This window comes from Garra rufa, chromosome 23, assembly GCF_049309525.1.
Source record: "Garra rufa chromosome 23, GarRuf1.0, whole genome shotgun sequence".
Classification (NCBI taxonomy): domain Eukaryota; kingdom Metazoa; phylum Chordata; class Actinopteri; order Cypriniformes; family Cyprinidae; genus Garra; species Garra rufa.
Genome location: NC_133383.1, coordinates 22,996,417 through 23,017,055, shown reverse-complemented (window position 1 = coordinate 23,017,055; position 20,639 = coordinate 22,996,417). Strand labels below are relative to the sequence as shown.

Here is a 20,639-nt window from a genome sequence, read left to right as displayed (position 1 = left end):
AACACATCATCAATCGGACATATTACCATGAACATAAACAATGACACTGAACCGAATGGAACTCGCAAATTTAGCTGATTATTGCTGCTGAAAATGGTCAATTAATCGGTAATCGGTCGGACCAGGAAAAACATTTGGAGTACTATAGATTGGCAAAAGTTATAACAAATCGAGAAGAGTGCAAAAAACTGTCTGAGGAACAAAAGGCACTTGTGGTTGAATCTTGACAACATTCTTGCATGTTCACTTATTTCCGGTCAGGTAGGTGAAATATTAGGCTAATAACTTAATTAATTCTGCTTGTACGTATCTTTACCACCTATTAACTTTAGTTTGTCATATATTGTGCCATTTTCTTACTAAGTCCTTCTCTATATGGCTTAGCAGCTTCCACACATTTTTTTTTTTTTGTGTGTGGTTTAGACCAGGGGTTTTCAAACCTGTCCTGGAGCCTCCCCTGCCCTGCACATTTTGCTTGTCTCTCTCATCTAATACACCTGATTCAAATCATCAGCTCATTAGTAGAGACTGCAAGACCTGAATTGGGTGTGCCTAATAAGGGAGACATACAAAATGTGCAGGGCAGGGGAGGCTCCAGGACAGGTTTGAAAACCCCTGGTTTAGACAGCATAAGTTAGCAGAACAATGTTTTCAGTAGTACATTAACTGTGCAATCTATGCTGTTTTTTTTTTTACATTAGATTATCTCCAATATGACCATTCATCTAGGTAAATGACCAAACATTAATTAGAGGTGTCGCAATATACTGGAATTAGCGATATCTGAAAATGAATAGCACACATAATAAACCACCAAAGAGATATTTAAGTCAAGACTCAGCCACACCTCCCTAAAACGGCTCGTTCAAACACGCCCCCCCTTGTCTACATCACGGGATGAGTAGATTAGCATAACACCACCCATATGTATATGGAAAGAAAGAAGGCGTAACTTTTACCAGCTGTAGTAGTGTTGCAGCCGCCATGTTGTGGAGAGGCAGTGTTTCATTGCAAAAGTGAAAGCGAAAGTACTTTGTTTGTTTGGCCTTCCAAATGAGGACACAACTAGAAATCAGTGGTTAAGTTATATTAACAACACCTTTCCGGAACAGTACAATGCAAATATTCGAGTGGCATTTTACGGAGGACTGTTTCCTGAACCTGGGAGAGCAGCTTACAATCCCAGCTGTACACAAAGGGTTAATGCTATAAAATGGGGCAATTCCAATACTGCAAGGACAGTCTGTGCTTCTGACTGACAGCTTGTAAGTACCTTTTTATATTTAAAAAATTCAGTACTGACTATTCAAATGCGAATTTTAAGCGGTGTAGAGTAGTGCTTGTAGTTTCTCATTCTACGCAAATGCAGACATGGTGTTATATTTATGTGGCGCAACACAACACACAAAAAGACAGTATGAGTCATTTTAATCAGTAGTTATGTCCCCACTGGATGCAACAAATGCCTCGTTCATAATGGGTTTTATTGTTTCTGTCTCATCGCACCGAGAAACGGCATGGTAAGAGGCGTAACATTTCTGTTACATTTCTGTCACACGCTTGAGGTATTCAGAGAACACCTCGGTTTCCATCAACAATGAGTTTTGTTAAAAATCAAAGCATTTTTAGAAAGGGGGGCAGAGAGGATCAACAATAATATACAGTATGTGGAAAATAATGTTTTTTGAAACTCAAACTGCATAAACGCATTGCGTTTCAACAAATACACAAAATAATGCGAAATAATGCTAAAATACACAAAATATGACTCCTTTAAACTCGCGTGTGATTTGTTTCATTCATACTTGACATTGGAGGGCGCCCTGACACAGAAAGTCAACAAGCGAGACTCATAGGAGTAATAGAACAAACAATTTTAATGAATAAAATGCAGAAAAAAATGTTTTGTATGATGAAATTCAGTATACAATTATAACATTATATAGTTTATCTGTGTTCTTTATGCCATCTCAAGTATTGTATGTATGATGTATATTTATATTGCAATGTTAATCGACATAGCCTTATTGGCTCGGCCATTTGTAAATTGAATGTGTTTGGCTTCTGGTGTCATTCTTCCACCTATTTTTAGCTGTACAAAACAGCTCACTTTGCTGCTTGATATTTCAAACTGGTGTGTCTTACCATTTTATTTTAATGTATTATCTTAATTATGAACACACTAGTTTGTAGTACAAACTGTATTACTGTTTACTGCACTTCGTTATTCTTGTTATTTCCCTACAGCGGCTAATAAACCGGACGTCTCGCACATTTACAGACAACTAAATAGAATATAAGAATCAGTTCATAGAAGGAAGTTACTTCAAACACTTGTTCGGCACTATAACACAAGTCTGGAGTTAAAATATGTACTTATTCTCATAAATTGTCTTACTTTGACACTGTGTTAAACTAAAAATGGTTAGCATTTCTTCGGGTTGTCTCTTCTGTTTAGTATAATTATTTGTTTTGTATGCAGTGGCGTAATTCATTGGTCAAAAAAAAAAAGGTTACTTTGACTGGCACCATGATTTATTTATTATTATTACACATCTCTGTGGAATACTTTATTCTGATTGGTCAGTCACCACATTCCAAGGTATGTTATTCACTGATAAAAACTGGTAAAACTACTAATAAAAAACTAATAATAATGATAAATCTGTAATCGTGACGTCCCTAGTACAATATATGTCAAGTAAACCCATTAAACCAACTGACATAACCGGACTAAGATGGTCTAAGATTTTAGTTTCCGGTAACCTGATTAAGACTGCTAATTCAGTATTAATCAGAACTATGATCATGTAAAAAAAAAAAATAATTAAAAAAAAAAAAAAAATAGAATGTCTATTAGAACTATTTTTTATTATTATTATTATCAAATATGTTTTTATCATGTACAGTGTTAGGTAAAATTCATTAAACCAAATTGGCATAATCGGACTAAACCAGGATTTCGTTTTTAAGTAATCTGATTAAGACAGTTATTATTGTATTAATCAGAACTGTTCAAAATATCTACTATAACAGAATTTTTTTTTTAATCTTTAGATTTTAGTTGTTATATTTTTCAAAGAGGAGTTTTAAATTTTTTTCGTCTTTTTGTATTATAATAGGATAGGTAAGTATTGTCAGGAAGTGAAGTGGAAGAGAGAGAAGGGAATGGGATCGGGAAAGGTCCGCAAGCTGGGACTCAAACTCAGGAAGCCCCAGTCGCAACGACACTATGTATCTCGGTGCGCTACCCATGAGGCTATTGGCGCAGATGAGAAGTTTTAATGTGAATTTTCATTTTGAATTTTAGAGCTGATATTCTAAGTTTTAGCATGTGATTGATAGCCTCCAATTTCATCACCATATTGTAGCTGGCCAAGAGCAAGTCGACTTTTGAGTGTTTCTGTGCCGTTGCATTGTATTTTTGCCACTGTTTATGGCATTGATAGCCTTTTTTTTATATCCAGTTTGTGATCAAGGCATCTTCACGGATGTCTAGAGGGATATGAATATCTTCTTATTCAGAATCAGAGCTTCAATAACATTAAAAGGGCCATCTAGTTAAGTGAATGAAGAAAGAGAAGAGAAAATGTAAGCCCCACAGGGTTTCTCGGCTTAGATTTAAATCCTTTAACGAGATTTCTCTTATCTGGTGACTGTCTTGGTTATAGAAAGTGTTTGATCGTGTGCGCGTGTGTGTGTGTGTGTGTGTGTGTGTGTGTGTGTGTGTGTGTGTGTATGTTGATTCTGGGATGAGTGTGCAGCGTACATGATTAACTTTAATAATGGGGAAACAAGATGTAGAGTTTATTTTATTTAGTTTCGTTCTTTTATAGATAGATAGATAGATAGATAGATAGATAGATAGATAGATAGATAGATAGATAGATAGATAGATAGATAGATAGATAGATAGATAGATAGAGTCATCCTGTTATTGGTCCTGTACCCCTTTTCCTCAGTAACACCTCAGTAAACCTTTTCCAATTCCATCCAGATTTTACAAAGAATCCACTGACCTAAACCTTCACAGTCTCTGAAACATCCTCTCTCACATTTATGGCAATTAAACTGCAAAGTGATAGAGGTGAGTGAGTGATAGAATGTGAGAGAAGGAAAGAAAAGACAGAATGGGAAATGAGGTGAATGTCCCCACTGAGTGAATCTCCTTTTTCTCCCCTTTGAGAAGAAAGCCCCACTATTCGCAGGAAAAGATCCTAAGAGGCTTACAACTGTCATTCAAGTGATATTGGGAGAAAAAGGGAATTAGACACAGAGAGAGGGGGATGACTAGGTTGAAGACGGCGGAAAAAAAGGGGAAGAGAATGCGCATGGGAGAGAAAGAGCTGAAAAGTGGAGCACACGACCTGCAAAACAGCACCACCCCCTGGACAAATGTTGTGGAGTTTAAAGAAATGGTTCAGGTAAAACTTGTGCATTTTGTTTTAATGTTTACTCACATTCATAATGTCTCAGCCCTGTTTGACTTACTAATTTGGAAAAACACAAAAGAAGATATTTAGCAGAATGTTCATGCTGCTCATTTTTTTGAGTTTCACAGCCCACCAACATTAACTTTATAGAAGATTGCAGGGTGGGACAACATGATGGTGAGTAGCAATGAAAGTTATTTTTTTTAATTATTATTATTTATACAGCGCTTGTTTGTTTTTTGACTCGCTCTCCTCTAATAACCCTTAGCTTTGAAAAACACACACAAACCCCCACCGAGACCCCCATGGTGTGATGTGGAGCAAGACCTTCAATTGGTTAAAAAAAATCAATCTAGCACATTCATTAAATGTAATGAGCAAGAGAGAGCAGATAAACAACTGCCTCATTCATTATAAATGATAGTATTTTTTATATGCTGGCTGTTGTCATGCTAGTATTTTTTTGAACTCTGATATGAGGTCATAAAGTCTTTGAACATATAAGATGACTGCTTTTCTCTTTTCTAACACATTGGCTGGTGTCACCTTCAAACTCATGAAGAGCTTGGTTCATAATTGTAATACTTGTGTGTTTTTGTGTGTGTTTGTGTGTATGACAAGCAGTCATTGACAGAGATGCAGTGTGGAGAAATAGAGGTTCTATGTCTGTGTATCTTGTGTAAATAAGCAGTAGGCCTGTGTACGGTGGTTAAAGGAGCTAACGGATGTTTGTGTGGGTGTAGAATTGATTCTAAATGGTAAAACCGTTTGGTATGACAATGGTATCTGTTTTGTGATAATGATGAGTAGCAATCCTAAATCAATTAAACTATGTTCTCCCCTCTGGCTATAAGATTATTTAAAGACGAGTGATAAACTGGCAAAACAAGAAGAGAGGAGTTTTGCATCGTCCTGAAGGGATTTATTTTGCATTAATGACCTGGCAACATTATTTCGCTTATTACATGGCTTCATGCTGAAGAAATAAATACACGGACATTGCAGAGAAGAAAAGTAGTCCATTAGCGTTTAGCTAGTAACAAGACAAACACTTGTTAGACTATTAATTTACAGTTTATTTTCGGAAACGGCCGTTTTAATCTTTGTACAGATGAGTTTGATAATAAATGTAACTGTTAAATAACACTTTGTATTCTCTTTTGAGCTTTCGCGCGTAGTGTATCTTACCGGTTCGTTGTTCTTCAGGGGGGTTTTCCCCACACTGTTGCTTTAACTGGGGATTCTGATCTTCAAGCATCTATCAAAGGTTTTACGGTGTCTTAATAAATTAATATGGTCGATTTTCTTCTGGTCAGTAGTCATAGCAACCGCTTTGAATCACAAGATGGCGCCAATAGGCTATTCTACTTTTTTACTTGCAGTAATGTGACGTGAAAGATGTGGAAAATAGTTTATCTAGAATGTTTCACTACTCATGGTCACACTTGTGAAAATTGAGTATTCCAGACAGCCATGTAAAAACAAACTATGTTTTTCCTGGAATAAATGATAAATGAGTATTATTATCTTAACGTTCTACATGCGAAATAATGTCATACAAGTTTGAAACGACGTGAGGTAAATGTTTATTATTGAGTTAACTGCCCATAATAATAATAATAATAATAATAATAAAAGTGACTATTTTTACACTTTTTTTACACCTTTTTACATTTTGACACTGATGTTGGTCATGTCATAAATCATCTATTAGCTAGGCTATATGATTTTACCATGCTTTTACTTTAGGCTGCGCCTAAACACACTCGCACAGCAATGTCATTGTAATGCATGGCCTCCCATGGCTTATTTCATAAATAGCCTATCTGTGGTGGTCTTTACTATATTTTACCCATTTTACTCAAACAGGTACCTGTTTCACCTCACAAAAAAGGGACTCACCTTGCTCTCAAATCACAAAATAAATAAATAAATAATGTTAAAAAACAACGATGAAGCAAACAATCAGTTTATTTTATTTGTAATTACCAAAAAAGTTTTTAGTAACAATTTGCATATAGATAATCGGGATGTAACGTTTTCAAAATCTCACAAAACGATAATATCTCGATATGAAGCCCACGATACAATATTATTGTGATATTGTGACATGGCTTGAGACGATCAAAATATTTATATATTTCAGATATCAATTATTATTTTATCAATTCTCAATTATAATTATGAATTACAACACATCTGAATATGCTGTCATATTCACTAGAGGGCGGTGTTTAACAATGTACGTTTTAGTTTTGACGTTCAAATGGGTCTCCGTGTGGACTAGCTAGTGATAGTGCGCAGAAGCACATCAGTTCAACCTTCATCCCCAAACACTCGCGCACAGGTACATTTCATAAAAATATGTTTTAATATTCTATCAATTGTGTGTATTGGAGCAATTATGGATATATGTGTGGGGGTGGAGGATGAAAGGAACAGATTATAATTAGTTGATCTGGGTATTTATTATTCGCTTCCACACTAGAGGTTGTGTCGATGAAAGATATTTTCTGTGTGTGTTTGTCAGTGTCCTGTTGGATCTCACGAAAGACAGAATAATAAATAATTATGAAGAATAAATTATATTTTTACTTTAGGCTATGGGCAAAGTAGATTTCAACTCTACGGTTGTTGTTCTGTCATTACACTACACTGGCAAAAAGTGCGGAATATTCCACAATAGCATTTTTTAAATAATATTTTTAAGTATCATGATTTCATTCCCATGATATAGTCTACTGTGTATGAAAATACTACTAATATTACTATGGTACACCGCAGTACTTTGTGATAGTTAATTTTACCCTCAAACACCTGCCATTTTATCGAGTTCTGACCATTAATTTACAAGTAGCAACAGTGCATCTGTCACGTAACAGTGAGCTCATGATGCAACATGAAGAGAGAGGACACTTTGACGTTTTTTTCTGACGTCACGCCGATGCAGATCCTCAAGGCGGGAGAAATGTTTCACCGTAGAGGCGCATTCAGATGGTTCATGTGAAATCATGTCCCAATCACGTTGATTAATTAATTAGAGCTGGATGAGAGTACTCAAAGCAGCAGCACGGAATGTAAATTCAGTACAGACAAAGCGTCAGTATGTGAAAACGTGAACATAAGGGACGCTACAGCCACCGGAGGTAGTGCTAAGAATTGCAATCAATCTGCGGTAGCTGTTAAATGTGTGGGAGTGTGGCAAGCTGGTTTAACATTTATTCCTTAAAACGAACTACTTTGTTAATAATACTTATTATTTAATTGGTAGTAAGTAAATCAATAGTGACTATCTTTCTAGTTTTGTTATCTATTATATTGATAGTACTACTTTTTAACTATTTTCCTGCCATTTTCTTTAACGAAATTTTCATGGCTTCCAGAATAATTTGTTATATCTAATAATATAATATGTATAAAAAAATAAAAACACCTTTTCTAGCTTCATGCGGGGGGTTTTATCTACATGAATGTAATAAAATGTGAAGAAAAAGCAACATTTTAAACAAAATCTGATAAAGTCACATTATTGTAAAGGATTATGTCTAAACCGAGTTCAGAATGATCATTAAAACATAGATGGAGTAGATAGCTTCCATCAACACCCCCAAAGCTTGCACAATTCTACAACACTTTCTGGGTCATAATTTCATTTGGTAACGTTAGTCAGTTGACTTATATGCTGTTTAGTGTTTGACGATCGTGTTATTTAACAAATGCATCCACTAACATGATATCTTGTTTCAAAGTCTGTGTTTAGATCCAGACATTCAGTGCCCTTTCAGAAGATGTGTAATAGTGCCTCTTAATAAATACAGTATAAACGTATAAATCCAGAAAAATCCATCATTGACAGGGAAGCGATGTCTTATAAAAATCATCAATATCAAATTCTGTCAATGGCGAGGAAAGAGTTCATTTAACCACTAGTGTCCTTTACTATATTTTACCCATTTTACTCAAACAGGTACCTGTTTCACCTCACAAAAAAGGGACTCACCTTGCTCTCAAGTCACAAAACAAATAATGTTAAAAAATAACGCTGAAGCAAACAATCTGTTTTTTTTATTCCTAATTACCATAAAAGTTTTTAGTAACAATTTGCATATAGATAATAGGGATGTAATGATTTCAAAATCTCACAATATGATATCTCGATATGAAGTCCATGATACAATATTAATGTGATATTTAAAAAAAAAAAATTAAACTAAGAAAACGTAAGTCAGAAAACTGTGAATTGACTTGTACCTGAACTTTAAAGGGGACTCAACACTCTTTTTATTTGTGGTATACTGTCTCAGTCTTAAGGAAGCCAAACAAATTACAATATAATAATAATAACAACAATTTTATATTATTGTTATTCCTATGACAGTAATAACCTTATATTGTAAAACAATTACACTGTAAAATAAATGAAAGTGAATATTCATAGGTATATTATTTTTGCTTTACACTACAGTAGGAAATTACTATTATTTTTTCCTAATTTCTACTAGATATTTTGAATTTGGACTGCAGAAGTATTACCCATTTAAACCACTAGCTGTTTGCAAGTCATACTGCACATCTAGTGAAATTCTGTTATCGTCTGCTGCAAAAATTAAGCATAACTGGCCTTTGCATTCCAAAACACATGCTAAACTCACAGCACATGCAATAAATGAGTTCACAGCATTCACTGTGAACTGAGCCATTCTGAGGCACGGAAAACACTGGATCACGAGCTGATCGCCTGAATGAAGTGTAGATACTGTGCCAAAGCATAATGGCCCAAAACACAACATTGAATACCTTTTTTATGTTAGAGCAAGAAGTTTAAACATAATTTAAAAACTAAATTTTTTGGCCGGATGACCTATCGCAGGGGTGCCCAACCCTGTTCCTGGAGATCTACCTACCTGCAGACTTTAGTTCCAACCCTGCTCCAACACAGCTGTCTGCAATTATTATGTGCTACCCAAGAAGTTAATTAGCTGGTTCAGGTGTGTTTGATCAGGGTTGGAACTGAACTTAGTAGGATGGTAGATCTCCAGGAACAGGGTTGGGCACCCCTGACCTATCGTTTCAAATCGTCATGTAACCACGATGATATCGAGATAGTTTTGCTATTACAATACCACGATATTGATAATACTGTTACGTCACTAATAGATAATGCTGATAAATAAGATGGAATAAATAGGCTTATGTGTGAATGATAAAATGCATTTAAGTGAAAGTGAACTGATATTGGAACCACATATAGTAATGGGAATTTGCTATTTGTTTATAATAAAAATAGGCTATGTTTTTACTGTTAGGATAGAGACTATAAAAGGAAAAGGTTCTAGTATTTAATAAATACATACTAGTGAAACTGAAACATTTACGAGACTAAATTACTTGGAGACTTTAATGAATAAATGTGTAAACGGCTTGCCATAGCGCGTGCGTGTGTAAGGGAGATAGAGAAAGAGAGAGGCGGACATCGGGATTCTGGACTCCTGAATCTTGACAGCTGTGCGTGAAGTGCGGAATGGATATCTGAGAGGCATATACATCATCATTGTTCACGAGTGGGAATAATAATAATAATAATTATCGCTATTATTAGACAGCAGCGAAAGAAAGGAAGAAGAATCTTAATTGTTTCCCCACTTGTACACAAAAGAAGAGGACTTGTTTATGAGTGAGACAGACTGAGAACAAATGAGAAGTCGTGCCACCGGATGGTTTTTATTATTTGGTGTTTTTTGATGCACGAACGGACTCTGAAATGGGTCGCCATGACGACAGAGCGCGGAGTTAGCCGCTAATGCGTTATACGCATTTGTTTCTGTTATTGTTTTATTTTGTCATTTCCCTACCTTCTTTATAGTGATCAAATATGTTGTAACCTCGCCGTCAGAAGACACGGGTGTTGTCAGATAAAAAGAAAGGAAAAAAGGAGGAGGAGGTGTTAAGAGGTGTTTATTCCCCTTTGCTTTTTTCCATTTCTTAATTTTCCCTATCCTCCTTCCTTTCTATGTCTTCTTTCTTTTCTTTCCGTTTTTCTTTTATTGTTTTGGGGTCGCCGACTGACGAGAAGAAGGTAAATTGATGTGCTAGAGCCTGCGACACATTCATGACGAATTACCTCAGAAAAAAAATACCGATGGCATAAACACCGGCTTCAACACTGAAGTACGAATAATCACCGGGAAAGAACCGGAGACGCATCGACTACAGCCCTTTCATCGCGGTAAGCGGGTTTCTGTTGTCTCTTATTAGAATACATACATGTATATTCGCACGACGTGCGCGGGTAACGCGCCTGTATCGGTTTGGCGCACCGTTCACGAATGAGATGTCTAATTAGAAGTGTTCAATAAAGGTGCGCTTTGGTCAGGCAATACCGACTGCCGTGGCCTGCTGATGAGAAAATCGAGGTTTTATGATTGACACACTTGGCCAATATCCGCATATCCTACTATTTTATTCTGGCATGTCTCGTCTGCTTCAAAGAAAAACGACGCGTTCATCAGATCTAGATCAAATGATCTCGACGCGACGTTGTCGCGTGGCCTTTACCGGCCATTTGCGCCTCTAATTGCATCCATCGCTCGTCCCTCTGGCAACGTGAGGATTGATTTATTTTTGCACTTGATAGATAATGGTAATGCGCCCTGAATGATGGCAAACATCCGCAACCCACGGACTTCCCATCGCCTGTTAAATGTTTAATGGCATTTACGTAAGTGTGAGATAGGATGGAGCAAAGACAACCCACCTAACCCAACCGCACACCCACGACGCCCATGCACGCATAGGTATGGAGGTGTATAGGAAGCCATGGCTCTCACAGAGGGGCACATTTATATGCTGTGGTGGTTGGGCAGTGCTCTGTCAATGGCAGAATTCAGCACAGACAAGGAGTCCTCTGTTCTCCTCAAGGCTGAGGATGTGCCCGTTCCCAACCCAAGTGCCGCTTGATCGGTCTAATGTCTGATACGACCCGATGTAGATCGTTTAGTGCTTCTAAATCTGTCTGCTGTCCTTGTGTAATGTAGCAGAGGTGAGGTCTTCATGCTGCTCAGAGCTCCATTCTTTGCTGGAGTTCTGCTGCAGTCCCTCACGTGGATTGAGGAAAAACTAGGAGTTGATTTCAGAGCATGTGTCTATGTGGAGCATTCGGCCTTCAGCCTTCGTGTGTGTTACTGTGCACATCCATCATACTGTCTTACATGATATAAAAAGACAAAACCCTCTGGTTGACAACCCACTCAAAAGTGGACAAAATCTATAGAATTATGGCAAGGGCAAGTATTTGGATGAATCAGATGCTGTTGATTTGACAGGTAAAAATAAGCTATATTGTTTCGACTCATTTAGAAACAGGAGATGCTAATAATGATAGAAAGAACCAGAAAGCACTTCAGACCAGGAGAAAGACGTTAGTTTGAAAATGACTAATTCTATATGTAATTCAATAGAGCATTTGTTATAATGTGGTACATTCAATTCAGTGACCATTGTGTTTTTCACATTGCAAGAGCAGAATACAAAGAAAAGGCAAAGAAGCCACAACAAAGCACTTGTTGGAGACTAATGGAACTCCTGTTATACCAATGTCATAAAATACCATTCAAGTCAGATTGATGGATAATGATAATTGCTCTGCTTTAACTTGATTTTCAGGGCCTTGCATTGTTTGCTCTGTTGCTACAGTACAAGTGCATTATCGCCCTTCTAAACACCCATTCCTCTTTCTGCTGTGCTCAACTGAATACCCACGTCAAACCTGACTTTTAATGAGTCTTACAATATGTTGATAGATGGATGAAGCACAGCCGGGATGCCCTGAAGTCAGGGCAAATGGCCTTCGTTATTGTGAGCAGAACAACGCAGAGTGCTGTATACCCAGGGCTGGAGTGTTTGTGATGTAAGTGGGACAGAGAATTGCTTGTGTCTTAGGTTGGCCCAGGCCTCAGAACAGGTAAATAATGAAGAAAAGTGCAGTGTTAGCTTGATGTAACCCCCTCCATGCGCCCTTCTGTGCAGCCTGTGGTTTGTGTGTGTATGCCGTCTTGGGAAGCACTCACATGGACTGCAGCCTTATTAAACTTTAAAATTCTCTGAGCGCTGGGCAAAACTGAAAGAGATGGGATTTAGATATAGCCTTTAAAATAGAGTTTGTGAATAAATCAGAAACATCCGTATTGTTTGGTGTTAGTGTCTGGGAGTGATGGACAGCTGTAATTTTGAGAGGTCTTGATTCAGAGTGCTGTACTTATTCACTTATGCAAACAAGGGATAATTATATTAACAATTCATGATGACAGTAACAATGTTTCCTTTCTTTGACTCCAAGGAATACCCAAGGTCAGAGCATCTGTTTTTTTTGTGTGTGTGTGTGTGTGTGTGTGTGTGTGTGTGTGTGTGTGTGTGTGTGTGTGTGTGTGTGTGTTTTTTTTTGTTCATTCACACATGCACAACAGTATTCGTCAGACACTATTCTGTGTCCATGCGGAATTTATTGGAAAGCTTTCATCTGCCACAAAAGCCCGACCTCTGTCTAGTCTTGTAAATGCAATGTCGGTGAAGTTGCAAAATACCGTTTTTATTCAACATTATTATCTCTTGGTCCTAGGACGCAGCATTTGAGCATACAATTGTCCAGATAAGCATTTCTGAATGTTTGTGCCTCGCAAAAGCGCTCTCCTTGAAGTGTCACGCAACCCTTCTTTTACATCTTTCAAAGCAGCCGTGACCCGTGAGTTGGTAGCGGTTGATTTTCTGCAACAATGTCTGATCGTGGTACACGCTTTGTGAACTCCACTTTGTTGTAGTAGAGTTGCAGCTGTTGCATTGTGTGGCCTGATGTGCTCAGACATCTGTGTGCCATTATCTCTGTCCCAGCATGTGCAGCATGATCCGCTCACTGTAGACAGCATCGCCACAAGCAATGAATCATCGGCTGAACCTGACAGCCTCCTCCCGTCTAGATCTATATTTCAGCCTCAGCACATGATATGTGGTGCCCGTTGCCCGACAGAGTCCTGCCGTTGTTCTGAGCTGTAAATGCACTAATAAAGCAGTAATCTCGCCTCGTAACTTTACCTGGAGGTGTGTACCTGCACCTAGCTCCTTTCAGAAGAGTGCTGAGTCAAGTTTCCTTCCTGTCCTACGTGACAGATGCAGAGACATTTTGTTTGAGAAGCTCTGGACTGACTTTACAGCTCTCTCAAATAATTCCTGTCCTTCAAAAGTCTGGAATCCACAGATAGACATGCTAAATGCCACATCTGTGGTTTATCTTGGACAGCAATGAAAAGGCCGGAGTGTCCACTCATCTTGAGTTTTGCTCAGGTCTGAAAGAACATGTAATCCGTCAGGAAGATATTTTTAAGGATGGTGCTGAGCTTTAAAGTTGCCTAGAACATGGCGCTCCTTCACTCTTCAGCGCACAGCCTGAATCTGAAAGGAACTGGGAGGGAAATGAACAAAAAAGGACAGGAGTAAATGGAGAAACACACAAGTGAAGTCAACGGATCACCTTGTGGTTTTCAAGGAGTTACTGAACATTTTGGTGGGAAAATGTATTTGTGTCGGTTGGGGAAAAAAGACTGATGCAGTTTTCCTGCTGTTCTGAAAACTATATTTTATTATTAATTTGTTTGGAAACCCAAATCACAGCTGGGGCTACACTGAAGCTTTAGAGGAGTGATGGAGGTTCATTAGTCCTGGAAGAACTCCAAACAAACATGCCATTGACAGGAAACAGACTAACGGATGGACAAACGTTCCTTGATTTAGTCCGAATTCGCTTTGTTAAGCTCTCAGGTTTAGCAAAGCTCCTGTACACTTTAAGTGTGCTGCCTTCCTTCATTATCTTACCCTAATGGCATAAATCCAGCATTACGAATTAATTACAGAATGTAAAATGTGTCCTATTTCAGGCACAGTAAGTTGCCCCGAAGGTGAGCATCTGGCTTTGTTGCAGTGTGTTTTTAGACTGGAAAATGCACCAAAAAATGATGTTGAATAGTAGGAGTTTGTCAAGGGTGTATGTTTAATGACTCATCCGCCGGTACAAGAAGACTCGAGTGAACGGTGACACTCTCGAACTGATATTGACATTCTGCAGGTTCATTTCAAGCCAATTATGGACGAGGTGATGATTGTAAAATTGCGTATTGATCTTGGGTTTTAGTGTGGACCCTCCCGCCCTTGAGTGTTAAACATAGTCGAGTGCTGCCCAGTGTAATCACATCAAGAAACCTCCCCAAGATTCCTCCTCACGCTTCCTCTCTTCATTCTGAATGTTGATTGTCTTAGTCTCTCTGCAACACGATGCCTTCTCCCTCACCCGATGTCTTGAGTGGTTGAAAGTTCCCAGACCTAGTCCAGCAGGCTTTGAGAGATTTAAAAGGATTAGTTCACATCCAGAATAAAAATATGCTTATCCTCGTGTCATCAAGATGTTCATCTCTTTCTTTCTTCAATGAAGAAATGAAGGTTTTTGAGGAATTTTCTCCATATAGTGGACTTTAATGGGGATCAGTTGGTTGAAGGTCCAAATTGCAGTTTAAATGCAGCTTCAAAGGGCTCTACACCATCCCAGGCAAGGAATAAGGGAAAAAAAAATTGTATACTTATTAACCACAAAGGCTCATCTTGCACTAGCTTGACTTCACGCATTATGTAGTCACGTTGGAAAGGTCACGTCTGATGTAGGCGGACGTACCAACCCAGTGTTTACAAAGCAAGCGTGCAAAGAAAGTCAAACGCCCTTTACAAAAAAAAGATAAAACAATGTTGGACGATTTTGAAGTTGGAGGAGAAAATCAGATGGAGCTTTTCGCCCTACTTTACCTTTTTGAACTGAAGTACACAGACGAACTGACCTTTTTTTAACGTGATTACGTAATGCGCCAAGTTTCACATGCACATTGCAGTGCTAGCATTGGTTAAAAGTATATAAATTTGTATTTTTTTTTTAGAAAATGTCCAATAGTTTCATTAGACAAGACCCTTACTCCTCAGCTGGGATCATGAAGAGCCCTTTGAAGCTGCATTGAAACTGCAATTTGGACCTTCAACCCATTGGCTCCACTATATGGAGTCTACACTATATGGAGAAAAATCCTGGAATGTTTTCCTTAACCTTAATTTGTTTTCGACTGGAGAAAGAAAAACAGGAACATCAGTAAATTATCAGGAAATGTTTATTCTGAAAGTGAACTACTCCTTTAAGAGATTTTTGATGGTTGGGACATCTCCATGGTGCCAGCCCTGGTAGGGACCTACAAGGAAGGCGAACTCTGTTATGGACTCAGATATGAAACTAAGATCCTCCATTTCTAGGTCCAAGGATTTTTATTGACTTAAGTGTGTCCATGAAAAACCATTCAAATCTGCTAAACAAATGGTTCTTTATAAAAAAAAAGGGGTTCTTTAGATAATTAAAATGTTCTTAACACTAAGAATAAAAGTTCATTCACAGAAATGTTCCTTGATGGCACAAAAATGGTTCTTCCATTGCATCGCTACTAAAATTTCTTTTTAGAAGCTTTGTTTTTAAGCATATAGATTCTTTGCTGCTTTTGGGAGGTAATAAACACCAAAAATAGGCTTTTTTAGAGTCCTCCCTTCTACATTCCACTATCAACGCAAGTACTACGTGCAGCTGTCGCCTTGCAATGAGGATTAAAAGCTTGTAAAAAAGTGAAGGCCAGTATTCGTTTCATAGTTTTGTAATGCTGTTATTTTGTGTCGCTGGCAATATGTTGGTAAACAACTCTTGCACTTTTCCATTTATCCTACAGATGGAGTGAATGCAAGCTGCTCCAGCGACATTTTTTATTTTTTATTTTTTTGAGAAAGCAGGCAGTCATGACAGGTGCATTGGATGATGTGCAAAAATATAATAGCATTTCATTTCCAGACCAGCTTGAACAGCTACTTCTGATCATGCGTGTCATCACGCAGCACGCGTTAATGTGAGAATGAAGAATAGCGGCATTATGAACCTGAATTAATAATGAATACTAACTATCGATTGTGTTGCTGGTTGAGTCATTCATACACAGAATGCATGCATCGATCAGTTACTTACTAAGTGCTCATCAACAACCCGTGCATTGATGTTCAAGTCTAGCAGAGATTTTCAAAACGCTGTTTTCTATTTTGCATGTGCAATATTATTTATGCATTCCCCCAGATTATATTATACGCTAAAGCGATCAGTTTAAACTGATTAGAGAAATTGAATCTACAAGAGAGCTCTCGAACACGCTCTGGTGTTGATGCTGAGCAATTTGAAATTTAACTGCATTACTTCTCGTTTGACCTTTAAGTCGGGCTGTAGAACTAATGGCTCCATAAATTTGTATTCAGTAAAGTGTTAATGTGCCTTGTAGACTTTGGGTTTATTTTTAACAGGCCGCTCAAATTCCAAGTGTAATTGTCCAGTACCTGAACATCATTCAGTCGTGTGCAGGAATCATTAAAATGACCATTGCATAATGCGCGAAAGGTTAAGTGACAAGAGAGAAGAATGGCTACACATGCTGCAATGCTTTATGTCTCACGCCGGTGCATCTAAATGTTGCGGAAATTATAGCCTGCTGTGTACAAGTTTGATGGCAGAAACAACAAGATTTCATAACCGCTTTCAAAGCTGGCCAGCACGGCCCGTAGACGTTTCAGCACCTCTTCCTCGTGGACAGCGACAGATTTAGAAGCAGGCATGTTGATGGGCCGGTTCCAGAAATTAAATGAAGCTGCCTAGTTTCTCTTGCTGCCAAAGTTGTGTTTGATTGCTGCACAACAAGGAAGTCATCACTTAGAGTACAGCATTAATTTTTTTCTACTTACATTTGAAGTTCATGAATGGTGTAGCTTAAATTCTGAAATATTTCTTAGTGTAAGATGATGCACTTTTTGGCTCTTCACTAGACAGACTCTTGGCTTTTCAATACTTAATATCTTCGCTAGGTATTACGTCTCTATTTCTTGTTTGCACAATCAGAATTAGCTTTTTACCAAAGGACAATTTTTTTTTACCCCCCGTCCTTTCTTCACTGTCTTTCACAACCCATTATTTTGAAAGGGAACGACAGAATAAGTCCCAAAAGGCTGATAGCATATCACCATGTTAGCAGAGGGATCACCCATGTACTTCAATCACTCTCATAGCTACTGCCATTAAACCAGGCGTACAGCATGCCTGACTGACAGCCCTGTCTCTGAGGGAAACAAATCGGGCCGGGCCAGCCTCCCGACCCCCAATCAATATGCCAGCCCAGCTGGGACCAGTGCCACCAATCACTCTGTCTGGAGAGGGACGGAGACAGACAGGACGCCCGAGAACTTGACTCGTGCTGTGTTTAGCGGTAACTGTGTTGAAAGACAACATGGCTGAGAAAATGTCCAAACATCCCCCTAGGACAGGAGTGTGATGTTAAAGGCGGAAAAGTACACGGCTACAGTTCACTGAGTGATGCTCATGTACAGTGAGTTGAATTTCTCTTTGCTTTTTAAAATATATCTCTATTGCACAGCCGTAAACTAAAAGCCTAAGCAACAAAAAGACATGTTCTATATTGCATGTCAGAATTTTTTTCCTCCTTCAGCTTAAAAACGCAGTGTTACTGTTAAAGCGCTCATCTCTCTCCCTCTGGCCTGCTACTTGTAGCGAGCGGTGATTTATAAAGCCATGGAGAGGCCGACGTCCCCCCCTCCAATGGGGAGCGTCAATGCGTAATTACTTTGGAAGATGGATGGGGCCCATCCAAGCTGCCCTGGACCCTGAGTTAAATCACAGCCCCCCCTCTTTCCTCAGGGTTCACATGGACTCGCAGGAACGGCCAACATCTCTGCAACGAGCGTGGCTCTGTTTCACCTGTTTCTATTGCTTCTCGCTCATACACCTTCTCCTTGTGCGCCTTACATCCATCTAACAAGACCAGATGCCAGAGATCGGGTTCATTTCCCCTCCGAGGGCGAAAGAGAGAGGCAGAGAGAATTGAATGAAATGGGAAGTAGGTGCAGAAGATAGAGCCTGTGGAACTGATGCGTAGACATAATTTTGGACAAATTTAGCAATTCCCAGTTGACTGCGACAATCTCAGATGTGCAAAGAGTCAATTAGTGATTCTAAAGTACAATTTCCCTTACTGAAAAGTAATCTACAGTATGTGTGGGTGTTTGTATTTGTGTGTGTGAGTGTGTGTATTCATATACTGTAAGATACTTCAGGTAATATTGTGCTATTGTTATGATAGCATGGTATTATTTGATCATGACATTAATATATCATGGTATTTAAACAGTACTATAGGGTGTCTATCTATCTATCTGTCTATCTATCTGTCTATCTGTCTAAGTGGTGTGCGGTGGTGATTTAGGAGGCAAAGCACTCAAAGTTTTTTTTTTTTTTTTAATCAAATGTAAATTAATGTCCCAGTCACATTTTCTTGGTTAAATGTTATCAGGAAAATAAAAAAAAATCTATATATATTTTTTACATTAACAGTGTAATTAATATTCTATTAATAATTAATATTTATATTTTACATTCATTCCAAAATAATAACTAAAGACAGTAGCCATTTAAATATATATGTTATTTGTGAACTTATTTTCAGCTATTCTTATAGCTAATTTTTAACTTTTTTATTTTTTATTTTATTTTTTTTTTATCATCAGCTTGGTATATATTGGTCACAGACACTGAGATTTACTTAAAATTTTACCAATCTGATTACTCATTAAAGTCTCCCACAGATCATGTTTTCATTCCATTTTAAGTCTTATTTTGATGCAACAAAGTGGTTTTATGGAAGTGTGTGAGTTGTTTACTTACTTTTTTAAATTAGTCTTCCCATTAACACCCTTATATTATTAATTCAGACTGATTCACGGAACATGCACAAACACAAGATGTGGGTTTTATCACGTGAACCAATCATAGCTGAACATAATCAGTCATGTCCAGTCATATCGTGACTTTCCTCCATTCATTCTGAATTACCCCCACCAAACCCACTGCATGCTTTAGGGTGTCTGTTAAACAAGTGATTTATACACTTTTTAATGCTATATTCTATAACATTTTTTATATTTTTGTACTACCAATTTCTTTCTTATCCAATATTATATAGGAAATGCCCCTGATATATAGAGTAATATATATATATATAGAATGTATTTATTAATTTATACAATTAAAAAATGCATTGTCTTTTTTTTGGACATGAGAGCTCCAGATCATCAGCGGCCATTCTGCACTCATGAATCCGCACGAGAGAAGCCTCACTTTGGCCAGATCTTCTGGAATTTTCCGCTGACTCTGATGTCTCTATAGTGGGTAAACATGATATATAATTAATTTGGGGTAAATCTAACGGTCAGTCTTTGGTCTCATTAAACTATTATTTTTTTCAGTGAAAATAGTTTTAGCAAAATCTCATCATGTTTGTTAATTCAGTTCTGTATATCAGAACGCTGTCTTGTACGTTTGACTAAATTGCCTAGCAACTTTTATAATGGCTGTTGTTTTTTATTAAATATTATTATTCAATAAATTATTGTCACGTAAATATAAAGGTCTGGGTCCAAAAGCAGGGTGAGTAATTTTAATGAAACAAATACAAATAAACAAACAAAAAGCCAACACGGCAGAATACAACAAACTCAAAAGAACCAAAACAGGGAACAAGGTCTAAGGCCAGGAATCTCAGAAACACAAAATAACATGCAAGACAAAAGACAATGCAGACATGAAGCAGGAGTGAAAGGTGAGAGTTCTTATAGACCAGATAGTGAACAGCTGTGAGTGAAATCAGTGCTAATGACAAGACAGACGTGAACAATCAGGGGAGTGCAATGCAAGGGGAACAGCGACCTCGAGAGGCTGAGGGAAGACCCACAGCCCCGATCAAGACAGTACCCCCTCCCTACGGAACGGCTTCCAGACATTCCCAAAGTCTGGAGGGAGGAGGAACGGAGGAAGGCAACTCAGGGGGAGGGATGGCGGGCCAGGCCCGTGCAGCGGAGTTCCATGGACCCGCCTCGCCACCCGAGGAACGCGAGCTGGCCTCGCCGCCAGTGGAACGTGCGCGGTCACCGCCGCGTCAGAAACAGAGAGCGCAGTCGCCTCTGCATCAGGAACAGAGATCGCGGTCGTCTCCGCGTCAGGCACAGAAGGCGTAGTCGCGTAGACTCTTCTGTCCGGGC

The 20,639-nt window shown here is 38.3% G+C and overlaps 1 protein-coding gene across 1 annotated transcript in view; it reads left to right on the top strand.

Moving 5' to 3' along the window:
* The first annotated feature begins 9,930 nt into the window (after window positions 1–9,930).
* The window catches only part of nlgn2b (neuroligin 2b), a 117,475-nt gene continuing 106,766 nt past the window's right edge, over window positions 9,931–20,639 (top strand). Inside the window, exon 1 of the mRNA XM_073829118.1 lies at window positions 9,931–10,659. The gene's annotated coding sequence lies outside the window, so the exon portion shown is untranslated. The remainder of the gene's footprint in view (window positions 10,660–20,639) is intronic.